This window comes from Danio rerio, chromosome 7 (genome assembly GCF_052040795.2).
Source record: "Danio rerio strain M-AB ecotype USA chromosome 7, GRCz13ab, whole genome shotgun sequence".
Taxonomy (NCBI): domain Eukaryota; kingdom Metazoa; phylum Chordata; class Actinopteri; order Cypriniformes; family Danionidae; genus Danio; species Danio rerio.
This window is the reverse complement of record NC_141027.1, coordinates 11,394,974-11,418,275: the sequence shown is the minus strand read 5'-3', so window position 1 is coordinate 11,418,275 and position 23,302 is coordinate 11,394,974. Positions and strand designations below refer to the sequence as shown.

At 34.7% G+C, this 23,302-nt stretch overlaps 2 long non-coding RNA genes across 8 annotated transcripts in view; both read left to right on the top strand.

Annotated features, from left to right (window-relative positions):
• Positions 1–20,432, top strand: part of LOC141375309 (uncharacterized) — a 91,727-nt gene extending 71,295 nt beyond the window's left edge. For 2 of the 7 annotated variants that reach the window (XR_015495306.1, XR_015495301.1), the window contains 3 exons: positions 18,307–18,480; positions 19,746–19,825; positions 19,962–20,083. This is a non-coding gene — a long non-coding RNA (uncharacterized LOC141375309). Of the gene's footprint in view, positions 1–2,631; positions 2,714–18,306; positions 18,481–19,745; positions 19,826–19,961 lie in introns of all 7 variants that reach the window. The other 5 variants (XR_015495303.1, XR_015495304.1, XR_015495302.1 and 2 more) reach the window with 4 other exon arrangements.
• LOC147843045 (uncharacterized) lies at positions 4,642–6,531 on the top strand. The gene is made up of 2 exons (XR_015495399.1): positions 4,642–6,223; positions 6,265–6,531. It is a non-coding gene; the product is annotated as an uncharacterized LOC147843045 (long non-coding RNA).
• Positions 20,433–23,302: the final 2,870 nt, after the last annotated feature.

Here is a 23,302-nt window from a genome sequence, read left to right as displayed (position 1 = left end):
ACACACACACGAGGACACACGAACACACACACACACACACACACACACCAATGCCCTCCTACAGCAACAGCACTGCTGCATGGATTATTTTTAAACAATATCAACAAACACACACTTGTACAGCTATCTTTATGTTGTTTTTTTTTATCACAGCTATCTTTATCTTTTTGTTTGTTTGTTTGTTTGTTTTGCAAGGACTAAACAGGAAAGTGAGTGCGTTTTTTTGTTTTTGTTTTCAAATTGTTTTTTGTATTTGTTTTCTTCTTCTTTTGTTTTGTTTTTGTAGCGTTTTGTCTCATTTCTTTTGTTGTTGTTTTTTTTTTTGTTTATTTTGTTGTTGTTTTTTGTTGCAACCCCTCATAAAGCAAGGACTAATCAGAAGGAGGGTGAGTGTTTTGTTTAGCTTTTTGTTTTGTTTTTGTCTTGTTGGTTTTGTTGTAGCGTTTTTATTTGTTTGATTTTTTTCCTGTTTTGATTGTTGTTTTTTGTTTGTTTTGTTGTTGTTGTTTTTTGTTGCGACCCCTGTGTTACGGTCCCTAACTTAAATACGACTCGTGACCCAAAGACAACGTAAATAAATAAACAACAGCCAAAGTGCTCCAACTAAATTATTTATTAACATAACATAACCAGCAAAACAATCCAAAAAATGACAAGAGATGGGGAGCCCAACAACATAATAAACAACAACCAAACAAACCTAAAGCAGGTTGGAGCTCCCCACACCAAACAAATATCAAAAGGAAAGCATAAAGGAAAACACAACAATAAAGCTGTCAAAACTGTGGTGGCGTGGAGTAATGAGGGATCGCGAGAAGTTTGCTTTCATTCGTTTTAAAGGCCTGACGCCACCAAATCAACCAATAGAAAACTAAAAAGGGACAAAGACAAACAAGATAATTAAAAGTAATAATTATGAGCAGGAGTAAACGCCAAACGCAACACCTCCACCTCTTAAATGGTGACTGGTAAACGAAACCAAAATAATACATAAATAAAACACCACCCATCACCATATGGTAATACGTGACATTGCATCGGCCAGCACATTATCTTTACCAGCAACCTGTTTTATTTCCAAGTTAAAGGCTTGGACAAACAAAGCCTATCTCATCAAACGTAGGTTAGAATTTTATGAATAAAGATGAGAGGGTTGTGATCAGTAGGTCTATAGATTAATTGGATAGGACAAAGATCCAATATAAACTTCTGATAAAGCAAGGACTAATCAGGAGAGGGAGTGATTGTTTTGTTTTTTTGTTTTGTGTTTTTCTGTTTTGTTTTTTCTTGTTCAGTCTTGTTTGTTTTGATGTTGTGTTTTTTGTTTGTTTTGTTGGTTATATATATATATATATATATATATATATATATATATATATATATATATATATATATATATATATATATATGACTCTTTTGTTGTAGTCTTGTTTGTGTTATTAGTTTTTGTTTTGTTTATGTCTTGTTTTGTCTTGTTTGTTGTTGCTGTGTTTTTTTGTTTGTTTTGTTGTTGTTTTTTGTGGCAACCCCCTGATAAAGCAAGGACTAATCAGAAGGAGAGTGAGTGTTTTGTTTTTCTTTTGTTTATCTGTTGTTTGTTTTCATTCATTCATTTTCTTTTTGGCTTAGTCCTTTTATTAATCAGAGGTCACCACAGCGGAATGAACCGCTAACTTATCCAGCATGCCGAACTCAACACTGGGGAACACCCATACACGCTCACAAACTCATGCACTACAGCCAATTTAGTTCATACAATTTACCTATAGCGCATGTTTTTGGACTGTGGAGGAAACCCACACGAACATGGGGAGAACATGCAAACCCCAAATAGAAATGCCTACTGACCCAGCCGGGACTCGAACTAGCGACCTTCTTGCTGTGAGGTGGCCGTGCTAACCACTGCGCCACTGTGTTTGTTTTGTTGTTGCGCTTCTTTTTTATGTTTTTTTTTATTAGTTTGTTTTTGTTTTACCTTGTTTGTTTTGTTGTTTTGTGGCAACCCCTCATAAAGCAAGGACTAATCAGAAGGAGAGTGAGTGTTTTGTTTAGCTTTCTGTTTTGCTTTTGACCTGTTTGTTTTGTTGTAATGTTTGTGTTTTGTCTTGTTTAGTTTAGTTGTTGTGTTTCTGTTTGTGTTATTTGTTTCTGTTTTGTTTATGTTTGTTTGTTGTTGCTGTTTTTTGTGGCAACCCCCTGATAAAGCAGGGACTAATCAAAAGAAGAGTTTTTTTTTTTTTTTTGCATCAAAGCATTAAAACTTGTAGGTTAAAATGTTCTGGTTGTTGATAAAGTAAGTTCAGTAAGAAAAGTGAAAACCCTGACTAGTAGCAAATCATTAAGTGTGATGTTCTGACCTCAGATCTTTGGGATCACACTTTGGGATTCCTCTTGCACCTGCCAAAACACTCTCATGTGTGTGTGTGTGTGTGTGTGTGTGTGTGTGTGTGTGTGTGTGTGTGTGTGTGTGTGTGTGTGTGTGTGTGTGTTAATGTTTCAGCTGTAGTAGACTGTAGTAGTTTTGTGGTAGTTTTGTCTCCTTGGAAGAAGCGTTATTTATGTGTGTGTGCGTGTGTGTGTGTGTAAGCGAGAGAGAGTAAACACATTATTTATCATTTGTTCTGCGTGCAGGCAGTCGCGGAGGATGATGTCATTTTCGCGGAATGCTCCCATAGGATCCTCTCAGCACTGGTTCATATTAGCAAATGGGAAGGTACGAAGATTGATTACCACCCAGATGCACTCAAGGCTATTTTCTTCTCTGTTTTTTTCCTCCCTTCATCCGTTAAATGTTTTGCCTTGAAATAGATAGAAGCTGCTGAGTGGTGTTTCACTTAGTTTTTGAACCATCCGTGTGGCAGAAATAAAAATTTAACCAAATCATAATTGATGTGTTAAAGATGGCTCATTCAAACATCAAAACAATAAATGTGTATGTGCTGTAGCTTTAAATTTAGTCGTATGAGCAGAAATTACTTGAATACATTTTTATTAGTAATAGTAACAATGTGAATTTTCCTAGCAAATATATATATATATATATATATATATATATATATATATATATATATATATATATATATATATATATATATATATATATATATATATGAACATTGCTCCATATTGACATCAGAAGATGGGTACACTGTGGTCATAAAGGGATGGACATAGTCAGCAACAATACTCAGGTACGCTGTGGCGTTGACACGATGCTCAGTTAGTACGAATGGGCCCAAAGTGTGCCAAGAAAATATCCCCCACACCATTACACCACCACCACCAAAAGCCTGAATCGCTGATACAAGGCAGGATGGATCCATGCTTTCATGATGTTGACACCAAATTCTGACCCGACCTTCCGAATGTAGCTGCAGAAATCGAGACTCATCAGACCAGGCAACGATTCTCCAATCTTCTATTGTCCAGTTTTGGTGAGCCTGTGTGAATTATAGCCTTAGGCCGTACTCGCACTATGTACATTTTCCTTGAACCGGGCCAAAGCACGCTTGTCCCCGCTCCCGTCTCCCCCGACGGCCCGCACTCACACTGCAATCGGGCCTGGGCACGCTTACGTTATCGCTGCTGCGCTGTTCAGTAAGCGATCTCGCTCAGCACACAGGAGATTTCTCAAGTTATATCGTGTCAGTGGTTTGATAAGCAGTGACATGCAGTCAAATATTTCGCCAAACAGTTCTTAGGGATGCGATGACACGCAGTCAGATATTTCCCCGAACAGACTCATAAACAATCATAAAGCCCTTGTGCTGCTGCTGCTGTAGAAATCAGGAGGTCTGCTGAAGGTGCGCAGCTGTCGTGCAGTGAGAGGTTTGCGTCTTTAATAATCTAGGGCAGTTTGCGTTCATTGAACAGTAAGAATGATTAATAAATCCATATGAATCAGTCCCTTAAAGTCACGTCTCGCTTTCAGTTTCGGGCTTCACACCAAAGCCCAAATGAACCGTGTTCAGGCCCACCTCTTCCAACCGAGCCAGGGCTGGCCAAGTGAACCGTGCCTGAGCCTGATTCAGCGCACTCACATTTCTCAAACGATCAGAGAAACGGGCCTGGGCACGGTTCGGATAGCATAGTGTGAGTAGGCCCTTAGTTTACTGTTCTTAGCTGACGGGAGTGGCACCCGGTGTGATCTTCTGCTGCTGTAGCCCATCCGTTTCAAGGTTCAATGTGTTGTGTGTTCAGAGATGCTCTTTTGCATATCTTGGTTGTAACGAGTGGTTATTTGAGTTACTATTGCCTTTCTATCAGCTCAAATCAGTCTCAAACCAGTCTGGCCATGACTTCTGGCATCAACAAGGCATTTGTACCCACAGAGAACTGCAGCAGATCGTCTTGACCATGTCTACATGCCTAAATGCATTGAGTTGCTGCAATGTGACTGGCTGATTAGAAATTTGCATTAATGAGCAGTTGGACAGGTGTACCTAAGAAAGTGACCAGTGAGTGTATGTGTGTGTGTGTGTGTGTATATATATATATATATATATATATATATATATATATATATATATATATATATATATATATATATATATATATATATATATATATATATATATATATATATATATATATATATATATATATATATATATATATATATATATATATATATATACATACACACACAGTTAAAGTCAGAATTATTAGCTCCCCTTGATTTTCTTTTCTTTTCTTTTTTTTTATATTTCCCAAATGATGTTTACCAGAGCAAGGAAATGTTTACAGTATGTCTAATAATATTTTTTTTTGCTTCTGGAGAAAGTCTTATTTGTTTTATTTCGGCTAGAATAAAAGGAGTTTTTAATTTTTAAACACCATTTTAAGGTCAATATTATTAGGCCTTTTAAGATATATTTTTCTCGATAGTCTACAGAACAAACCATCATTATACAATAACTTGCCTAATTACCCTAACCTGCCTAGTTACCATAATTAACCTAATTAAGCCTTTCAATGTCACTATAACTGTATAGAAGTGTTTTGAAAAATATCTAGTCAAATATTATTTACTGTCATCATGGCAAAGATAAAATAAATCAGTTATTAGAAATGAGTTATTAAAACTATTTTGAAAAAAATTTTCTTCGTTAAACATAAATTGGTGGAAATAAATAAACAGCAGGGCTAAATATTCTGACTTTAACTGTATATACATACCCTAGCAATTGAAATATAATAAAATTTGTATTATTGCATGTATTTCCAATAATAATATTACTTACAATAGTTTACATTTGAAAGGCTTTTAAATTAGTGAAATCAAGTAAGTTATCCTAGCAACCTCCCATAATACCCTAGCAACCATTGATTTAGTATAGCAAAAATACACTTATATATTAAATGAAACATACTCATGTTATTTGAATAACATAATTCTAACAACAATTTAAACAATTCGTATTTTTATATATATATTTCATTATTTATACTTTTTTTACCATTCAGAAGTGACGAATCTTGTGTATTTTATAGTTTTGTTTCTTAAATATCTGCAAACATATTATGGTATTTTTATGATTTAGTCGAGTCAGAAATGTACAACACATCTTTAGCACTGCCTGTGAGTATCACCTCGGCTCATCTGACAAAAGCAAACACACCTAATGGGACTGTATGTTTGGCAGCCTGCTGCGTGTCTGGCCTTTGGCAGGGAAATAACTTTGTTCCCAGGCTTCATCAGACAATGACGGCACACAGACAATGTCAGGAAGGGTTTCTCTGCTGTCATCCTCCCAGGTGCTGTGGCTTTATTTTAGGACAATGAGGAGCCGCGTCGTCTAACCTTTAGACCTGCAAAAGAGACAATAACTAGGTCTGCTGTGCTGTTTCACTGAGCATTCTGTTTAAAGCAGTATGAGGGATGAATATAATGCTGAGGAATAAAGCGATTGGTGGCTCAGTGGTTAGCATTGTCGCCTCACAGCAAGAAGGTCACAGGTTTGAGTCTCAGCTGGGCCAGTTGGTGTTTCTGTGTGGAGTTTGTATGTTGTTCTCGTGTTGGTGTGGGTTTCCTCTGGTTGCTCCTGTTTCCCCAACAGTCCAAAGACATGCGCTTTAGGTGAATTGAATAAACTATATTGGATGTAGTGTGTGTGTGTGTGTGTGTGTGTGTGTGTGTGTGTGTGTGTGTGTGTGTGTGTGTGTGTGTGTGTGTGTGTGTGTGTGTGTGTGTGTGTGTGTGTGTGTGTGTGTGTGTGTGTGTGTGTGTTTGTGTGTGTGTGTGTTTGTGTGTGTGTGTGTGAGTGAGTGAGTGAGTGAGTGAGTGAGTGAGTGAGTGAGTGAGTGAGTGAGTGAGTGAGTGAATACGACAATGCTGGGTTGTGGCTGGAAGGGCATCCGCTGCGTAAAACATGCTGGATAAGTTGGTGGTTCATTCCGCTGTGGCAACTCTTAATAAATAAGGGACTAAGCTGATGGAAAATGAAAAAATAAATGAATAAAACAGTTGATAGTCAAATAAATCGTACACCTATGAGAGGAAGAATACAAAAAAAAAAAAAAACACACAAATACATGGATTCAAGGTCAGCCAAAGGGGAAAGATGAGGAATTTCAGCTCTGTTTGAATCGCTGCCAAACTCTGTCTGCCTCTCCAGCTCGTGGGATTTCAGGGTGGTTTACGCTGAATATTCAGGGCAGATGTCAAACTAACATATGGCACAGGACAGCATATCCTTTCCTCATGATTCACCTTCATATAACAGCACTTACGCACCTTGTGAGTTTCCATGACCTGCGCAGCTGACGCTTTTAGAAATCATTGGGTAGATTTTTATACCCAGATCTTTCCAGGTGTAAAAAAGCACTACATTTCCTAAAAAATAAGGTTTCCCATGACCCTAAAATGCTGGTGTTACATTAAAAAAATATATGTTATCCTTGAGAATTATTTCAGGAAATTAATAGATCATTAAAAAGTGGCCACAGTTATGGAAATATCGAGGAAATTTTACATTTAAAAGCTGGTAAATTTAACATCTTCAGACCTGAATTACAGTACTAGTCAATAGTTTGAGGTCAGTAGGATTTTTAAATGTTTTAAAATAAGCTTCTCCTGCTCACCAAGGCTGCATTTATTTAATCAAAATTTACAGTACAAATAGTAAATTTGTGAAACGTTATTGCACTGTAAAATAACTGTTCAAAAGTAGTTTAGAATTTAATTGAATAATTTATTCCATAATGCAGTGGTGCAGTAGGTAGTGCTGTCGCCTCACAGCAAGAAGGTCGCTGGTTCGAACCTCGGCTCAGTTGGTGTTTCTGTGTGGAGTTTGCATGTTCTCCCTGCCTTCATGTGGGTTTCCTCCGGGTGCTCTGGTTTCCCCCCCAGTCCCAAGACATGCGGTACAGGTGAATTGGGTAGGCTAAAATTGTCCGTAGTATATGAGTGTGTGTGTGAATGTGTGTGTGGACGTTTCCCAGAGATGGGTTGCGGCTGGAAGGGCATCCACTGCGTAAAAACTTGCTGGATAAGTTGACGGTTCATTCTGCTGTGGCGACCCGGATTAATAAAGGGACTAAGTCGACAAGAAAATGAATTAATTAATTTATTTATTTATTCCAGTGATTTAAAGATTAATCTAGTCTTTAGACTGTTCTACAGACATGTTCCTTCGGAAATCACTCTAATATTAATTATTGTTGTTATTATTAATATTATTATTATTAATGGTAATAGTAATAAAAGCAATAATGACTGGAGTAATGATTTCATTTGAAACTACATACAATAAGTGTCGGTTCTGCCACTCCAGTCTTGTAAATTCTTGTTTTGGTGGCAGAGTTTAAATTTAGGGTTAAATAAATAGATTTAGAATAATTAAACGTGCAGCAAACTATTGATTATCCTGCTTATTCTGTGGTCAAGCTTTAGACGGGTTAAAACTAGTTTTGGTCTTTGCAACTCAATATTTGACCAAATTTTCATCTGTTTTGGCATGTTATAGCCAATCAGGATCAAGAATTTCAAAAGACTATGTGTAAAATAGGCCAGCTAATGAAGTGCTGTGCAGGTAAACCTCACTCCTCTGACCTCCAAAGGTGCTTTAGCGACAGACACTAGAGGCCATGGTCTTTAGCCTCCTTGTTAGAGCAACCGACTCCCATCTGAAGAGTCGCCGGTTCAATCGCAGCTCGGAGCGGGTTGGACGAAGTTGGACCGTTGGGTTTGACATGGAATAATAATATTAAACAGTACACTTACTAGCCACTAGCACTCAAATGTGCCTTAATTCACTCTGTCAAAGAATCATAAGATGCTGGAAACATTTTTAGAGATCTCAGATTAATATCGACTTCATAGTGTTGCTGCATATTTGTCATCTATGCTGCCAAAAGGTGCTCTTTTAGTGCTCTTTTTTTATCAGGTGATTGTGGAAACTGAGTACGGTGAACCTGTTGTTGTGTTTAATCACAAGTCTATTATGGAGTACCGCAAGGCTTGGTACTAGGTACATTGCTTTACACATTGTACACTTACTACAAAAATTAATTACAACACAGATGCACTCAAGGCTATTGTCTTCATTTTTTTCTTTCCTTCATTTTTTAAATGTTTTGCATTTAAAATAGGTAGAAGTTGCTGTGTGATGTAAACATTGCTTGCGAAATATTTGTTAAATAAAGCAAATTTCACAGGAGGGCTATTTTTGACTTTGTGGCCCAATTCAAATTCTATTTTTGTACCCCTACCCCTTTCCCTTCCCCTTGGCCCTTACAACCGAGGGTGAAGGGGAAGGGCTTCAAAATTTACACCCAAAATTTACAGCACTACAGTACCTGCACACGACATCATATGTCATCGCGATTTAATACTTCATATGAGATCAAATGATCGCGACTGCTGTGGTGATTTCAAGTTGTGCTATTTTTTTGGTAGGCTATTTATCTTCAGGAAATCATTGAAGGCATATATTATGTTATTATAATGATCCAAATTGGCAATAAGATTGTAACTGTACTGTGTATTTAACACAGTGGCCATATTGATCTATGTAAACAACAGCATTAACATTATAGCAGACACTGTAAAATGCTCATTCCCAGCGACTAGACTTTTCTGACAGGGTATTCAAGTGTCATCGAGTGTCAGAATGTTGTGGAACTGTTATACAGGAGTTATGATTATGGATTATAGATCGCAAATTTTTTTTTGAAAACCATGGCGTTAAAACACAAACGCAGTTATGAATATATTAAAACATTTGCTTTTTGTCATAAAAATTCATAATAATGACACAAAATACTAATTTGTGGATCTCCTTACTTCCTGGTGCAGCTATCCTGCCGGTGTGGCTGGTGTATTGTGGGAAATTTTCTTACCCCTTGGTTTTGAGTGTGGTCCTGAAAAATCTTTGATCGAAGGGATATTCACCCCTTCCCCTTATCTCTATGCCTCTAAGCTAAAGAGAATTGGGACACCCCTACCCCTTGACGTAAATGCGCAAAACGAGGAGTAAGGGTAAAGGGAAGGGCTAAGGGGTAGAATTGGAACTGGGCCTATACTGTATATCAGATTAGATGTAAGCCACTGTGCAACATTTAGGATATGAGCTTTTATATGAGCACTTATTAACAAAGCATCTCTGTGCTCAAGTTATAGACAGGTTAAAACTAGTTTTGCTCTTTGCAGCTCACGATTTGACCAAATTTTTATCAGTAAGGACAAATTATAGCAAATCAAATTCAAGAACTTAAATAGACTATTGAATAATAATATTAAACACTCCTACTAGCCACTTTATTAGCTTCATACATGTTGCACTCAAATCTGCCTTTATTTTTAGCATCATACAATCATAAGATGCTGGAAACATTTTTAGAGATCTTGGATAGCTTTAGCTTCTTGCAACTGTTGCATATTTGTCATCTATGTTGCCAAATGGTGATCCCAATTGGTTCTCTATTGGGAACTGTTTGAGTACGGTGAACTTATTGCCATGTTTGATCACAAGTTCATTGTGGAGTACCACAAGGCTCGGTACTGAGTCCGTTGCTTTTCACATTGTACACTTACCACACTCCAGTTACCACACCATGCACTCAAGGCTATTTTATTTCTTCCCTTCATTCTTAAAATGCTTTGCCTTCAAAAACAGGTAGAAGCTGCTGTATTATTTAAACATCTCTTGCGAAATTATTTGATATAGAATACAATTTCACAGGAGGGCTAATAGTTTTGCCTTCAACTCTTTATATCAGGTTGGATCTAAGCCTCTGTGTAAACATTTAGAGATTTGAGCAGTTATTAACAAAGCATCTCTGTGCTCAAGTTATAGACAGGTTAAAACCAGTTTTGCTCTTTGCAGCTCACGATTTGACCAAATTTTTATCAGTAAGGACAAATTATAGCAAATCAAATTCAAGAACTTAAATAGACTATTGAATAATAATATTAAACACTCTTACCAGCCACTTTATTAGCTTCATACATGTTGCACTCAAATCTGCCTTTATTTTTAGCGTCATACAATCATAAGATGCTGGAAACATTTTTAGAGATCTTGGATAGCTTTAGCTTCTTGCAACTGTTGCATATTTGTCATCTATGTTGCCAAATGGTGATCCCAAATGGTTCTCTATTGGGAACTGTTTGAGTACGGTGAACTTATTGCCATGTTTGATCACAAGTTCATTGTGGAGTACCACAAGGCTCGGTACTGAGTCCGTTGCTTTTCACATTGTACACTTACCACACTCCAGTTACCACACCATGCACTCAAGGCTATTTTATTTCTTCCCTTCATTCTTGAAATGCTTTGCCTTCAAAAACAGGTAGAAGCTGCTGTATTATTTAAACATCTCTTGCGAAATTATTTGATATAGAATACAATTTCACAGGAGGGCTAATAGTTTTGCCTTCAACTCTTTATATCAGGTTGGATCTAAGCCTCTGTGTAAACATTTAGAGATTTGAGCAGTTATTAACAAAGCATCTCTGTGCTCAAGTTATAGACAGGTTAAAACCAGTTTTGCTCTTTGCAGCTCACGATTTGACCAAATTTTTATCAGTAAGGACAAATTATAGCAAATCAAATTCAAGAACTTAAATAGACTATTGAATAATAATATTAAACACTCTTACCAGCCACTTTATTAGCTTCATACATGTTGCACTCAAATCTGCCTTTATTTTTAGCGTCATACAATCATAAGATGCTGGAAACATTTTTAGAGATCTTGGATAGCTTTAGCTTCTTGCAACTGTTGCATATTTGTCATCTATGTTGCCAAATGGTGATCCCAAATGGTTCTCTATTGGGAACTGTTTGAGTACGGTGAACTTATTGCCATGTTTGATCACAAGTTCATTGTGGAGTACCACAAGGCTCGGTACTGAGTCCGTTGCTTTTCACATTGTACACTTACCACACTCCAGTTACCACACCATGCACTCAAGGCTATTTTATTTCTTCCCTTCATTCTTGAAATGCTTTGCCTTCAAAAACAGGTAGAAGCTGCTGTATTATTTAAACATCTCTTGCGAAATTATTTGATATAGAATACAATTTCACAGGAGGGCTAATAGTTTTGCCTTCAACTCTTTATATCAGGTTGGATCTAAGCCTCTGTGTAAACATTTAGAGATTTGAGCAGTTATTAACAAAGCATCTCTGTGCTCAAGTTATAGACAGGTTAAAACCAGTTTTGCTCTTTGCAGCTCACGATTTGACCAAATTTTTATCAGTAAGGACAAATTATAGCAAATCAAATTCAAGAACTTAAATAGACTATTGAATAATAATATTAAACACTCTTACCAGCCACTTTATTAGCTTCATACATGTTGCACTCAAATCTGCCTTTATTTTTAGCGTCATACAATCATAAGATGCTGGAAACATTTTTAGAGATCTTGGATAGCTTTAGCTTCTTGCAACTGTTGCATATTTGTCATCTATGTTGCCAAATGGTGATCCCAAATGGTTCTCTATTGGGAACTGTTTGAGTACGGTGAGCTTATTGCCATGTTTGATCACAAGTTCATTGTGGAGTACCACAAGGCTCGGTACTGAGTCCGTTGCTTTTCACATTGTACACTTACCACACTCCAGTTACCACACCATGCACTCAAGGCTATTTTATTTCTTCCCTTCATTCTTGAAATGCTTTGCCTTCAAAAACAGGTAGAAGCTGCTGTATTATTTAAACATCTCTTGCGAAATTATTTGATATAGAATACAATTACACAGGAGGGCTAATAGTTTTGCCTTCAACTCTTTATATCAGGTTGGATCTAAGCCTCTGTGTAAACATTTAGAGATTTGAGCAGTTATTAACAAAGCATCTCTGTGCTCAAGTTATAGACAGGTTAAGACTAGTTTAGGTCTTTGGAGCTCAATATTTGACCGAATTTTCATCAGTTTTGACAAGTTATAGCCAATCAGGATCAAGAATTTAAATAGACTATGGAATAATATTAATAAACAGTACACTTAATAGTCACATTAGGCACATGTTGCACTCAAATCTGCCTTAAATCATTGTGTCATAGAATCATAATCACAAGTTCATTATGCAATACCTCAAGGCTCGGTACTGGGTCTGTTACTTTTCACATTGTACAGTTACCCTTAGGGAGATACGAAGATTGATTACAACAAATATGCACTCAAGTCCTTTTTTTTCTTCACTTCATCCTTTAAATGTTTTTAAATTTAAAGGGGTAATAATTTTGGCTTCACTCTATATATCAGCTTGGATCTATGCCACTGTGTAAACATTTAGGGATATAAGCTTTTATATGAGCACTTATTAACAAAGCATCTCAGTATTTACCCAGTGCGCCGCAGACTGAGGCAAACGCTGGAAGTGAAAGCTGACCTTCCTTTTGTAAATGTGAGCACAATGAGTGAGGTGCTTGTGTGTGTATGTGTGGAGGAAATCTGAGACCATCAGTATCAAATCACACAACACTGACATTCAGCCTCGGTTACCAAGAGACATCACTTCTGACCAGCAGCTGCTGTTCGACACACTAAACCTACACCAGCCTATAAGAGGAACCCTCAAGTATCTTGTCTATTTCAGTACTATACTTTCAGTCTTCAGCCTATAACCTGCTACTAATAATACTGAAACCACTTTGTTACTTGACATAAAATAAGTATGACTAAATTTATGTAAATAATTAAATGTGTATATAAACAAAACATTTCAGTAAACATTTTTACATAAAAAGATATACATAAGTAAAAAAATGATAGCGTACAAATAAATGATGACAATACACACTGAAAAAACTATTCATTTTTTAAAGGTAAGTGGTTGCAAAACAATGTATTTGGGCTGGATTTAAACAGGCAAATTAAGTTTAAACATTACTAGATTTGATTTGTTTGTTTAAATTTAGCCCCTATAATTTGTTCACAACCACTTACCTTCACTACTTCTACAGCATCTACTGAGCTCTTATTATTCATCTATGCCTACAGTAGCTTTATCCAGATTCTTGTTCTATGCACCTTTAAACTTTATTTATGATTTTCATTGATAAAACGATGTAATCTTTATGGGTGGACATTTTATATGCACTTTAAATTCATAGATTGTAAGTTATTGGCTAAAAAAATGTATATATATATATATATATATATATATATATATATATATATATATATATATATATATATATATATATGGATAAAACTATATATATATGAGCAATATCACACTCGTAGCAGTGCAAAATGGCTGTATATTGGCACTGGGGGGAGGTGTGCCCTTTTGTGTGCCTTAGTGCCCCCACCAGTGCCGATATACAGCCATATCGCACTGCAAAGATGGAGAGTCTCAAAAACCCTTTTGTATGAGGAACTACTTTCTTCCGGATTCAAATTATAAGCTGACAGTTAAACAGCTGAGCAAGCATCTTTTAAACTTTAGATCTGTAGTGTCTGCTTTTTGCTGGCTGTATGTCGGCGGAGTAACACACAAAGGGTAAAGAGGCTGTACGGGTGCTGATATTACTCAAAAATCTCAGATTCGAGAACCAGACAGAACTGTTGTATATATATATATATATATATATATATACACACACACACACACACACACACACACACACACACACACATACATACAGTTAAAGTCAGAATTATTAGCCCCTCTTTGAATTTTTTTTTCTTTTTAAAATATTTCACAAGTGATGTTTAACAGAGCAAGGAAATTTTCACAGTATGTCTGATAATATTTTTTCTTCTGGAGAAAGTCTTAATTGTTTTTATTTTGGCTAGAATAAAGCAGTTTTTAATTTTTAACACCATTTTAAGGACACAATTATTAGCCCCTTTAAGATATGTTTTTCCAGCTGTCTACAGAACAAACCATTATTATACAATAACTTGCCTAATTACCCTAACCTGCCTAGTTAACCTAATTAACCTAGTTAAGCCTTTAAATGTCACTTTAAGCTGTATAGAAGTGTCTTGAAAAACATCTAGTCAAATATTATTTACTGTCATCATGGCAAAGATCAAATAAGTCAGTTATTAGAAATGAGTTATTAAAACTATTATGATTAGAAATGTGTTGGAAAAATCTTCTCTTCGTTAAACAGAAATTGGGGGAAAAATAAACAGGGGGTCTAATAATTCTGGGGGGCTAATAATTCTGACTTCAACTGTATAAATGTGCATTACTGTACAGTTGATAGGAAAACAATACTTATTTATGTATAGATTAGAAATGCACTTCAAACAGCAAGCTCAACGGCAGTGCATGACTAAATGTCTGCTATTTGATAAGGTTTTTCTATAAATTATGAACACAGTGTCATTCTACCCTCTCCATCTGCATCTTATTTTATTGAGGAATAGAAAGTTCGTACAAAATGAGTTTTATTTGAAATAATTTAATAAATGTAATTTAATGTAAATTGTAATTTAATAAATTACTTCCACACCTGAACAATAATATTTTATTGCTAAAAATTTTATTAACGCTTTCAGATTTACATTAAAAATGATAAAATACTTTGAGTGAATTTTTGTGTCACTTATTGTGTAAAAAATGCTGGGTTTTACACAATTCCTTCATGTTGTCCCAAAATAAATTAAGTTAACCTAATTGTTTTTTACAAAGTTAAGTAGCCTGAACATAAAACAATTACGTTGTCTATAAACACTTAAGAATTGTTTAGTTCCCTTTGTTAAAGTCCCTTTAAGTCAAGTCATTTCACTCGGCGGCCATCATTAGCCCCTTTCACACATACAGACCTTTCCGGAAAATTACCGGCAACTTTCTGTAAAGGTTTGTATGTGTGAACAGGTCCTTTTTGAAAATACCGGTAAATTCATTCTGGCTATTTTCCGGAAAGAGAAATTTAAACATTACTGGAAATTTGCCGGAATGCTGCGTTGTGTAAATGCAGAAGGAAGATTGCGGGAAAGAGCGCGTGCTGAGAACGTGCTGACGTGAGACGTCTACTTTAGCCAATCAGAACAGTCAGACGCATTCACGTCCGTGCGGGTTTATGAAAGTAAAAGCTTTTAAATATTTTTCTTTTTTAAATAAGTTAAGCAGGTTTAAAAGTTTGTTTTATTTATACCAAGTTTAACTTTCATCCTAATGTGAAGTAAATCAAGTTGTTAGAGTGGCTGACTGTAGTATTGGTAACTTAGCAACCGACAGTAAACAATGCAACTATAGACCTTTTTCTTGGAACGCAAAAATACCCATTATGCATAATGCGAAGAACTTCCGGTCGGCAGCTGATGCTAGTAAACAGTCACATTTGGACAGCTTTAAAAACGATAGTTTTAATCTATTTTATCTGCTTTTATACTCTTTGAACTAATACTGTTGTCCATCAGCACCATCTCCTGGACTGATCATTTAAAGAAATGCGATCTAATAGGATGGAAAACAGCTGCTGTGAGGCATTTTCCCCTCGTTGTCAGACGGCATCTTCTGCAGTTTAAATGAAGCCTTGTCATTGCTAAAGTCAACATTTTCTCTTTATTTCAAATATATAACCAGCCCAAACTAATGTAATTTACCAAAATGTTTGACACACACACGTAGCCTGTACTGTGCCACTGACACACTGATTTAATAACTGTGACAAAGTGAAAATATAGGCTAGTGTCATTTCGAAATGACAGAAAAACACAAACCGTGGTAAAAACAACACACGAAATAAAACACAAACGGCTCGCGATTAGAATGAACAGCAAATCAGCCAGCAGAGGATCAATAACAGACTTTTATTGGTCATTTTTGTAAATTGCACGACTTTCATACTGTTAAGTTTCGTGCCAGTACTCTGGTTTGCGCTCTCTCTCTCTCTCTCTCTCTCTCTGTGTGTGTGTGTGTGTGTTTTTGTGTGTGTTTTCTGATTTCTGATTTCTGACGGCAGACACGTGAACTAGGAGAATGTTTTTCTCATATTTCTGACGCGCTTGAACCACATGTGACAGATTATAACAGCTTTAACAGACACATTTCTAAGTTGTGTCACAAAAACACTGTTATCCATTAAAAACGTTATTGAAACCCATTTTCGGAGCGCAAAATTGTACACGCTGTAAACGGAAGTTTTTAGCATTCTACCGGAAGACGCTGGTCGCTATGGCGCCCTTCATGCAGCAGCCATGAAAAAGGTCTATAATTGTCTCACATGTGTTTAAAGTATGCTACGCCTGAGTTTATTCAACAAATATGTTTCCATCTCCCATTATTAACATTTAACCGTTTTCCACAAAAATTCAACAACCTCAAGTAAGCTAAATGTTTTTTTTTTTTTTTTTTTTTTGTAGATTAACATATTTTTATCATAAATTTGCCATTTCCATCACCACTTCCTTATACTTTTAATGTGTGCTTAAACACAGGGTAAAAAGAATGAGTTTTATTAAAATAAAACTTGTTTATAACATTATAAATGTCAGTAAAAAAATACAATTAAATAAAAAATATATACATACATACATACATGCATACATACATACATACATACATACATACATACAACAGTTCTGTCTGGTTCTTGGATCTGATTGGCTGATAGCCGTGCGATATTCTGCAAATAATAGCACTCGTCACTTCACCCTTTACCCTGGTGTATTGCTCCACCCACATACATCAACAAGCAGAGGACACTCTACAGTTTGACAAATATTACTGCTGTTAGACAACAAAATGTACTTTTAAGGCTTTTTAATTGGTAATATAGTTGTTTAGGTTGCACCTATGCAGTTTATTTATAAGGACAGTGTTTATTCAAATTTTTTTTAATATAATTTCTGAGCATCGGATTCTGTGCATCGGCTGCCATCAGCCTGTCTTAAGTAGACCAAAGAAAGTGATGGTTGACCTTCGGCCACAAGATGGCAACAGAGGTCGCATAATAAGTCCTTAGGGGAGAAAAACAGCATTTTCTCAGCGTAAATTTTAAACTAGACCTAAACATAACATTATAAATCAGGTAAGTGACCTGATTTGTATTTTGTATTTTGTAGTGCTGTATTTATACCATAGTAATCTGCTAGTGTTTGCTTTGCTTTGGCTTTTTTTGGGGTTTATTATTGTGATGTCCTGATTGCAAAAGAGAATTACTGGGAAATCTCTGTAGACTGATGGCTTTTCATGCTGTTCAGCCTTATGATCTCAAAATGTGAGCAGAATCACCTGTTTTGTCATCGCTCTAAAGTGACACTGGTGAATTAGTAACAGCTTTTGCTGTTGTGACGTCAGCTTCAGATGGGAATGAATGGCGAAAGAAGTAGTTCCTCTTACAAAAGGATTTTGAGATTCTCCTTGTTTGATTTTCTTTTTTATACACACGATATATATAAAAAATATAAATATATTATAATTGTTATAAATATATATAAATGCAAAATTACACTCGTAGCAGTGTGATGTGGCTGTATATTGTCACTGATGGGACACTAAGGCAGTCTGTATGCCTCCTCATGCCAACGCACACTTCCGATATAAATATTTATATATAAATTACATCAACACCTGAACAAAAATATGTTATCACTTAATTTATTACTGTTTTCAGTGTCACACTGTAAAAAAATGCAGGGTTCCACTCAATCGCTGACAATGTTGTCCCAAAATAAATAAAGTTGTTTTGGGACAAAATGAATGAATTGTGTGGAACAGTTTTTTCACAGTGCATCACAATAGTGTTGTTTTAACTTTTTAATTAAATAAAATTCAGCCTTGGTGAACAGATGATAATTTCAAATTATCCATACGGTAATCTACAAATACTCCAAACATTACAAGAAAAGCTTTGTAAAACCTCAACATGTCAATCTCATTTGATTTCAGATGTCCACATTCCTCATCGGTGGAGTGTTTTCACTGATAACACAGGATCTGAAACAGGACACTGTCGAAGACGGGCCGTGAAACACTCCTTTTAGCAGGAAATGGGCGAAACCTGGGCTGAAATTATTCCTCCGACATTTGGTGCTGTGAAGGAAGCGTCTCCTGATAGAAGAGGTCATTCGGCTTCCTGTTGTGCAGAAACAGTTTTTTTGTGTTTGAGCATGAAAAAGAGTTGGACAGGAAAGGGCCTTTGTTAGCTGCAACAAAAAAGGTCACATTTCAGTCCAGAAGTCAGAAGAAAAAAGTATTATTATATTATATTATATTATATTATATTATATTATATTATATTATATTATATTATATTATATTATATTATATTATATTATATTATATTATATTATATTATATTTTTATTATATTATATTTTTATTATATTATATTAAATTATATTATATTTTTATTATAATATATTAAAATATATTATATAATTTTTTATAATATAATATAATTTATATTATATTATATTTTTTATTATATTATATTATATGATATTATATTTTTATTATATTATATTATAATATATTTTTATTATATTATATTAAATTATATTATATTTTTGTTATAATATATTAAAATATATTATATTATTTTTATAATATAATATAATTTATATTATATTATATTTTTATTATATTTTTTATTATATTATATTATATTATATTTTTATTATATTATATTATATATTATATTATATATAAATAGTGAAACACCAAGTAAAATTACTTGTTTTAATTTTTGCTTAAAGCAATCTGATTGGTTGACATCTGCATTAATGCTTAAAACGTTGAATATTTGTCAGTTCAGCAACACTTGACGTCTCTCCTTTCAAAATGTGAAGCAAGCAGAAAAGAGGCAGACCAAGAAACTCGTGCTGAGAACTAGAGCCTTAAATAAGACCTATAACACCCTTTTTACAAGATTTAAAATAAATCTCTGATGTCCCTAGAGCGTGTATGTGAGTTTTAGCTCAAAATACCACACAAATAATGTTTTATAACTCTTTGAAACTGACTCTTTTTGGGTTTCATCCTAATTGTGGTGACTGTTGCTTTAAATTCAAATGAGATTGTGCTCTTTTAAAAAGAGGGCGGAGCTACAAATGCCCATGCATCAGCATAATGACAGATTCAAAAACAAGACTAATGTCCTATGCTAATGAGGGAGAGATGGTCACTAGTGGGCGGGACTTCCCCATTTGATGACACGTACAAATGGAGAATATCAATCAAAGTGACATTCTGCAGACTGTTTTTATCAAATGTAACTATAAAAAATAAACGTAATACCATTTGTACCATTAGAGACGGGTTATATTCACACACTGTTGCCACACAACTGTGTTTAAGCCCCGTATAAAACTGATTTTTGCACAATAGGTACCCTTTAAGAGAATGAATATGACTTGGAACCGACAGTGAGAAGAGAGCACAGAGTTTTGGAGGTGCATTGTTATTAAGTAAGCATTAATTAATTAATAGTAATTAAGTAAGCATTATAAAGGGTTAAAACTAAAGTGGATACCTGATATATGAAGTACTTGCTAAACAGCGTGTCTTGCATGAATGGTCTAATCAATGGTCCTCCATGTTCAGGAAATGTGTGGAATAAAGATGTGCAGCAGCAGAGATAAACATTCCAGACTTCAAACGCACAGATGAAGAGCTTCTGGAGGACTGATAAGTTAACAACTGGAGCACATCAGGAGCCGCTCAAGGTGTGTTTGCGCACAAGAGCCCTTCAAACACAACACTAGCATTAATAAAGGGGTGTTTGCACACCACCGCCTTTCAGCTAAAAACCCAAAACTTTGATGTGATCTGGACATTCACACTGTAAGAAATATATGATCATAACCAAAGGCGTAGGTTTGCACTTGACATTGGTGGGGACTGGTGAATCAAACGTGTGTGTGTGTGTGTGTGTGTGTGTGTGTGTGTGTGTGTGTGTGTGTGTGTGTGTGTTGTATATATTTGTACAACAGTTCTGTCTGGTTCTTAAATCTGATTGGCTGATAGCCGTGATATGTTTAAGTAATATCAGCACCCGTACAGCCTCTTTACCCTTTGTGTATAACTCCGCCCACATACAGCCAGCAACAAGCAGACGCTACAGTTTGACGAATATTAATGCTGTTAGACAACAAAATAAACTTTTGAGGCTTTTTTAGTCGAGAATGTAGTTGTTTAGATTGCAACTATGCAGTTTATTTGCAGGAATAGTGCCTATTTTAAAAAATTTACAATTTCTGAGAGCTCATCAGCAACGGTTGATGTTTTCTATCCAAAAGATGGCGACAGAACTGCATATTAAGCCCTTAAGCTTAGAAGATATGGTCTGATTTCGAACTACAGCAGATCAAATCAATATTAAACTGGTAGGCACACCTGTTAACACTTCTGTGTTTCATGGGAGTATCCCGTATTTCACACCAGTCTCCCGCAAACATCTGTTTTTATTTCTTCCTAAAAAAAACTCCCGTAATTTCACCCACCCCCCTCTTTGGTACAGTCTGTAAACTAAACACCCCCGGGTTGCCAACTTTGGTACAGTACCCGATCGTGCATCCTGTTCTCAACCTCACCCCGAACACCCCCTCTTCCCAACCCATGATTGTGCCATTGAAGTGTTGTATAAACGCAATATCACACGAGTAGCAGTGCGATATGGCTGTATATCAGCACTGGTGGGACACTAAAGCAACAGACGTCTCCCAACAGTGCTGATATATAGCCATATCGCACTGCTACTTGTGTGATATTGCTCATATATATACATATATATATATATATATATATATATATATATATATATATATATATATATATATATATATATATATATAGTTGAAGTCAGAATTTTTAGCCCCCTTCAATTTTTTTTTCTTCTTTTTTAAATATTTCGCAAATGATGTTTAACAGAGCAAGTGTGTCTGATAAAGTTTTTTTCTTCTGGAGAAAGTCTTATTTGTTTTATTTTGGCTAGAATAAAAGCAGCTTTTAAATTTTTAAACACCATTTTAGGGACAAAATTATTAGCCCCTTAAGCTATTTTTTTTTTCGATAGTCTACAGAACAAACCATCGTTATATAAAAACTTGCCTAATTACCCTAACCTGCCTAGTTAACCTAAGTAACCTAGTTAAGCCTTTAAATGTCACTTTAAGCTTTTTAGAAGTGTCTTGAATAATATCTAATAAAATATTATTTACAGTCATGATGGTAAGGATAAAATAAATTCATTATTATAAATGAGTTATCAAAACTATATGTTTAGAAATGTGTTGAAAAAATCTGCTCTCAGTTAAACAGAAATTAGGGAATAAATAAACAAGCGGTCTAATAATTCAAGGGGGCTAATAATTCTGACTTCAACTGTATATATATATATATATATATATATATATATATATATATATATATATATGCTGCTATTAAAATATGTTAATAATTAATCATCTCTTCATACAATTTTTTAAGTTTTAGGCCTGTAGCCCAGAGGGGTTCTGGTGGTTTGAAAGACCAAAAGTTGGACTTACTATTTTTGAATTTTTTCTTTTTTTTTAAGTGGCCAAATTCTGACCGAGGAAAGCTTAATGGTCTGGCTAGTTTGTTATTTGCCAGTAGGCTTTGGTGTTTATTTTAAAACAAGTTTTAACAGATTTCTAAATGTAAAGAGAGATGATAATAAATTTGAATTTTAAAAAATAAGAATCTTTTTCTATTTTTTATTCAAAATTAACATTTCATTTTATTCATATCATTATTTATAAAACTGTAATATAAAACTTAGAGTTTAAATGCACATTTGTAAATGAACACTTTAATTAGTAAAATAGTATGGTAAGCAATTTGACAAAATGGTAGGAAATATTTTGGGTACATCAGAAAGCGTGGTTATCACTCCAGGATGGGGAGAACAAGCAAACTCCACACAGAAACGCCAACTGACCCAGCCGGGTTTAGTACATATTCTTAGATCCAACCAATTTACATGTATATAGAACAACTAAAACTGAAATCGTTGAAAACAAATAATAAAGAAAAATGTTTTAAGTTGTTCTACTTATGGAAGAATTGAGATATGGATTGATATTTTTCAAAATATGAAATCCAATTAGGCTTTAAATTAGTGATGCTGACTCGTAACTCTTTATAGGAAGGAGTGGTTTGGCATACGTCGATTTGTGGAGCTTACACACTTCTCTGTAAATTATTTATTATTATATTTAACCATTTTTTTCTTATGCTTTCTTGATAATATTGTATTATGTTGTGTTCGACATTCTGTGTATTGTGAAATGGCCTTTTATTTCGTATGCTAAAAACAATATACAGTGCTCAGCATAATTGAGTTCACCCCATTATAAAATGAATATTTTTTTCCATTTCTCAGTGAATATAGGCAATGTATTTTGGTGCTTTTAAACAAAACAGATTTATTAAACAGATATATTTATTAAAATAACATTTTAGTCACCAAACATATTAAGAAATTGAAAGATAGTACAATTAAATTCAAGCAAAATATTGCAAAAAAAACATTTTTTTTGTTTCTCTTGATTTTCCTTTTTTTTAAATTCGTATTTAATATTTATCTGTAACATAAAATTGGCTGTACAAGTTTTTGGACCGTTATCATAAGTTATTTTGTTAGATAAGCTCCAGATTTGGCTTCAGTACTGACTAATAAAATGTATATGCACAAAAATTATTTTGTAGAGCTTCATATTAAAAATAGGAATTTAAACATATATGCTGAGCACTATATATATATATATATATATATATATATATATATATATATATATATATATATATACTAAGTGTAATACATCGTTCATGATAAACCTATAGCTTTCATTTGCTCTGAGCTCATAGTTTAATGCTTTGCACTTTCAGTGAGAACGTTTGGCCTTTTATAGACTTAAATTAAT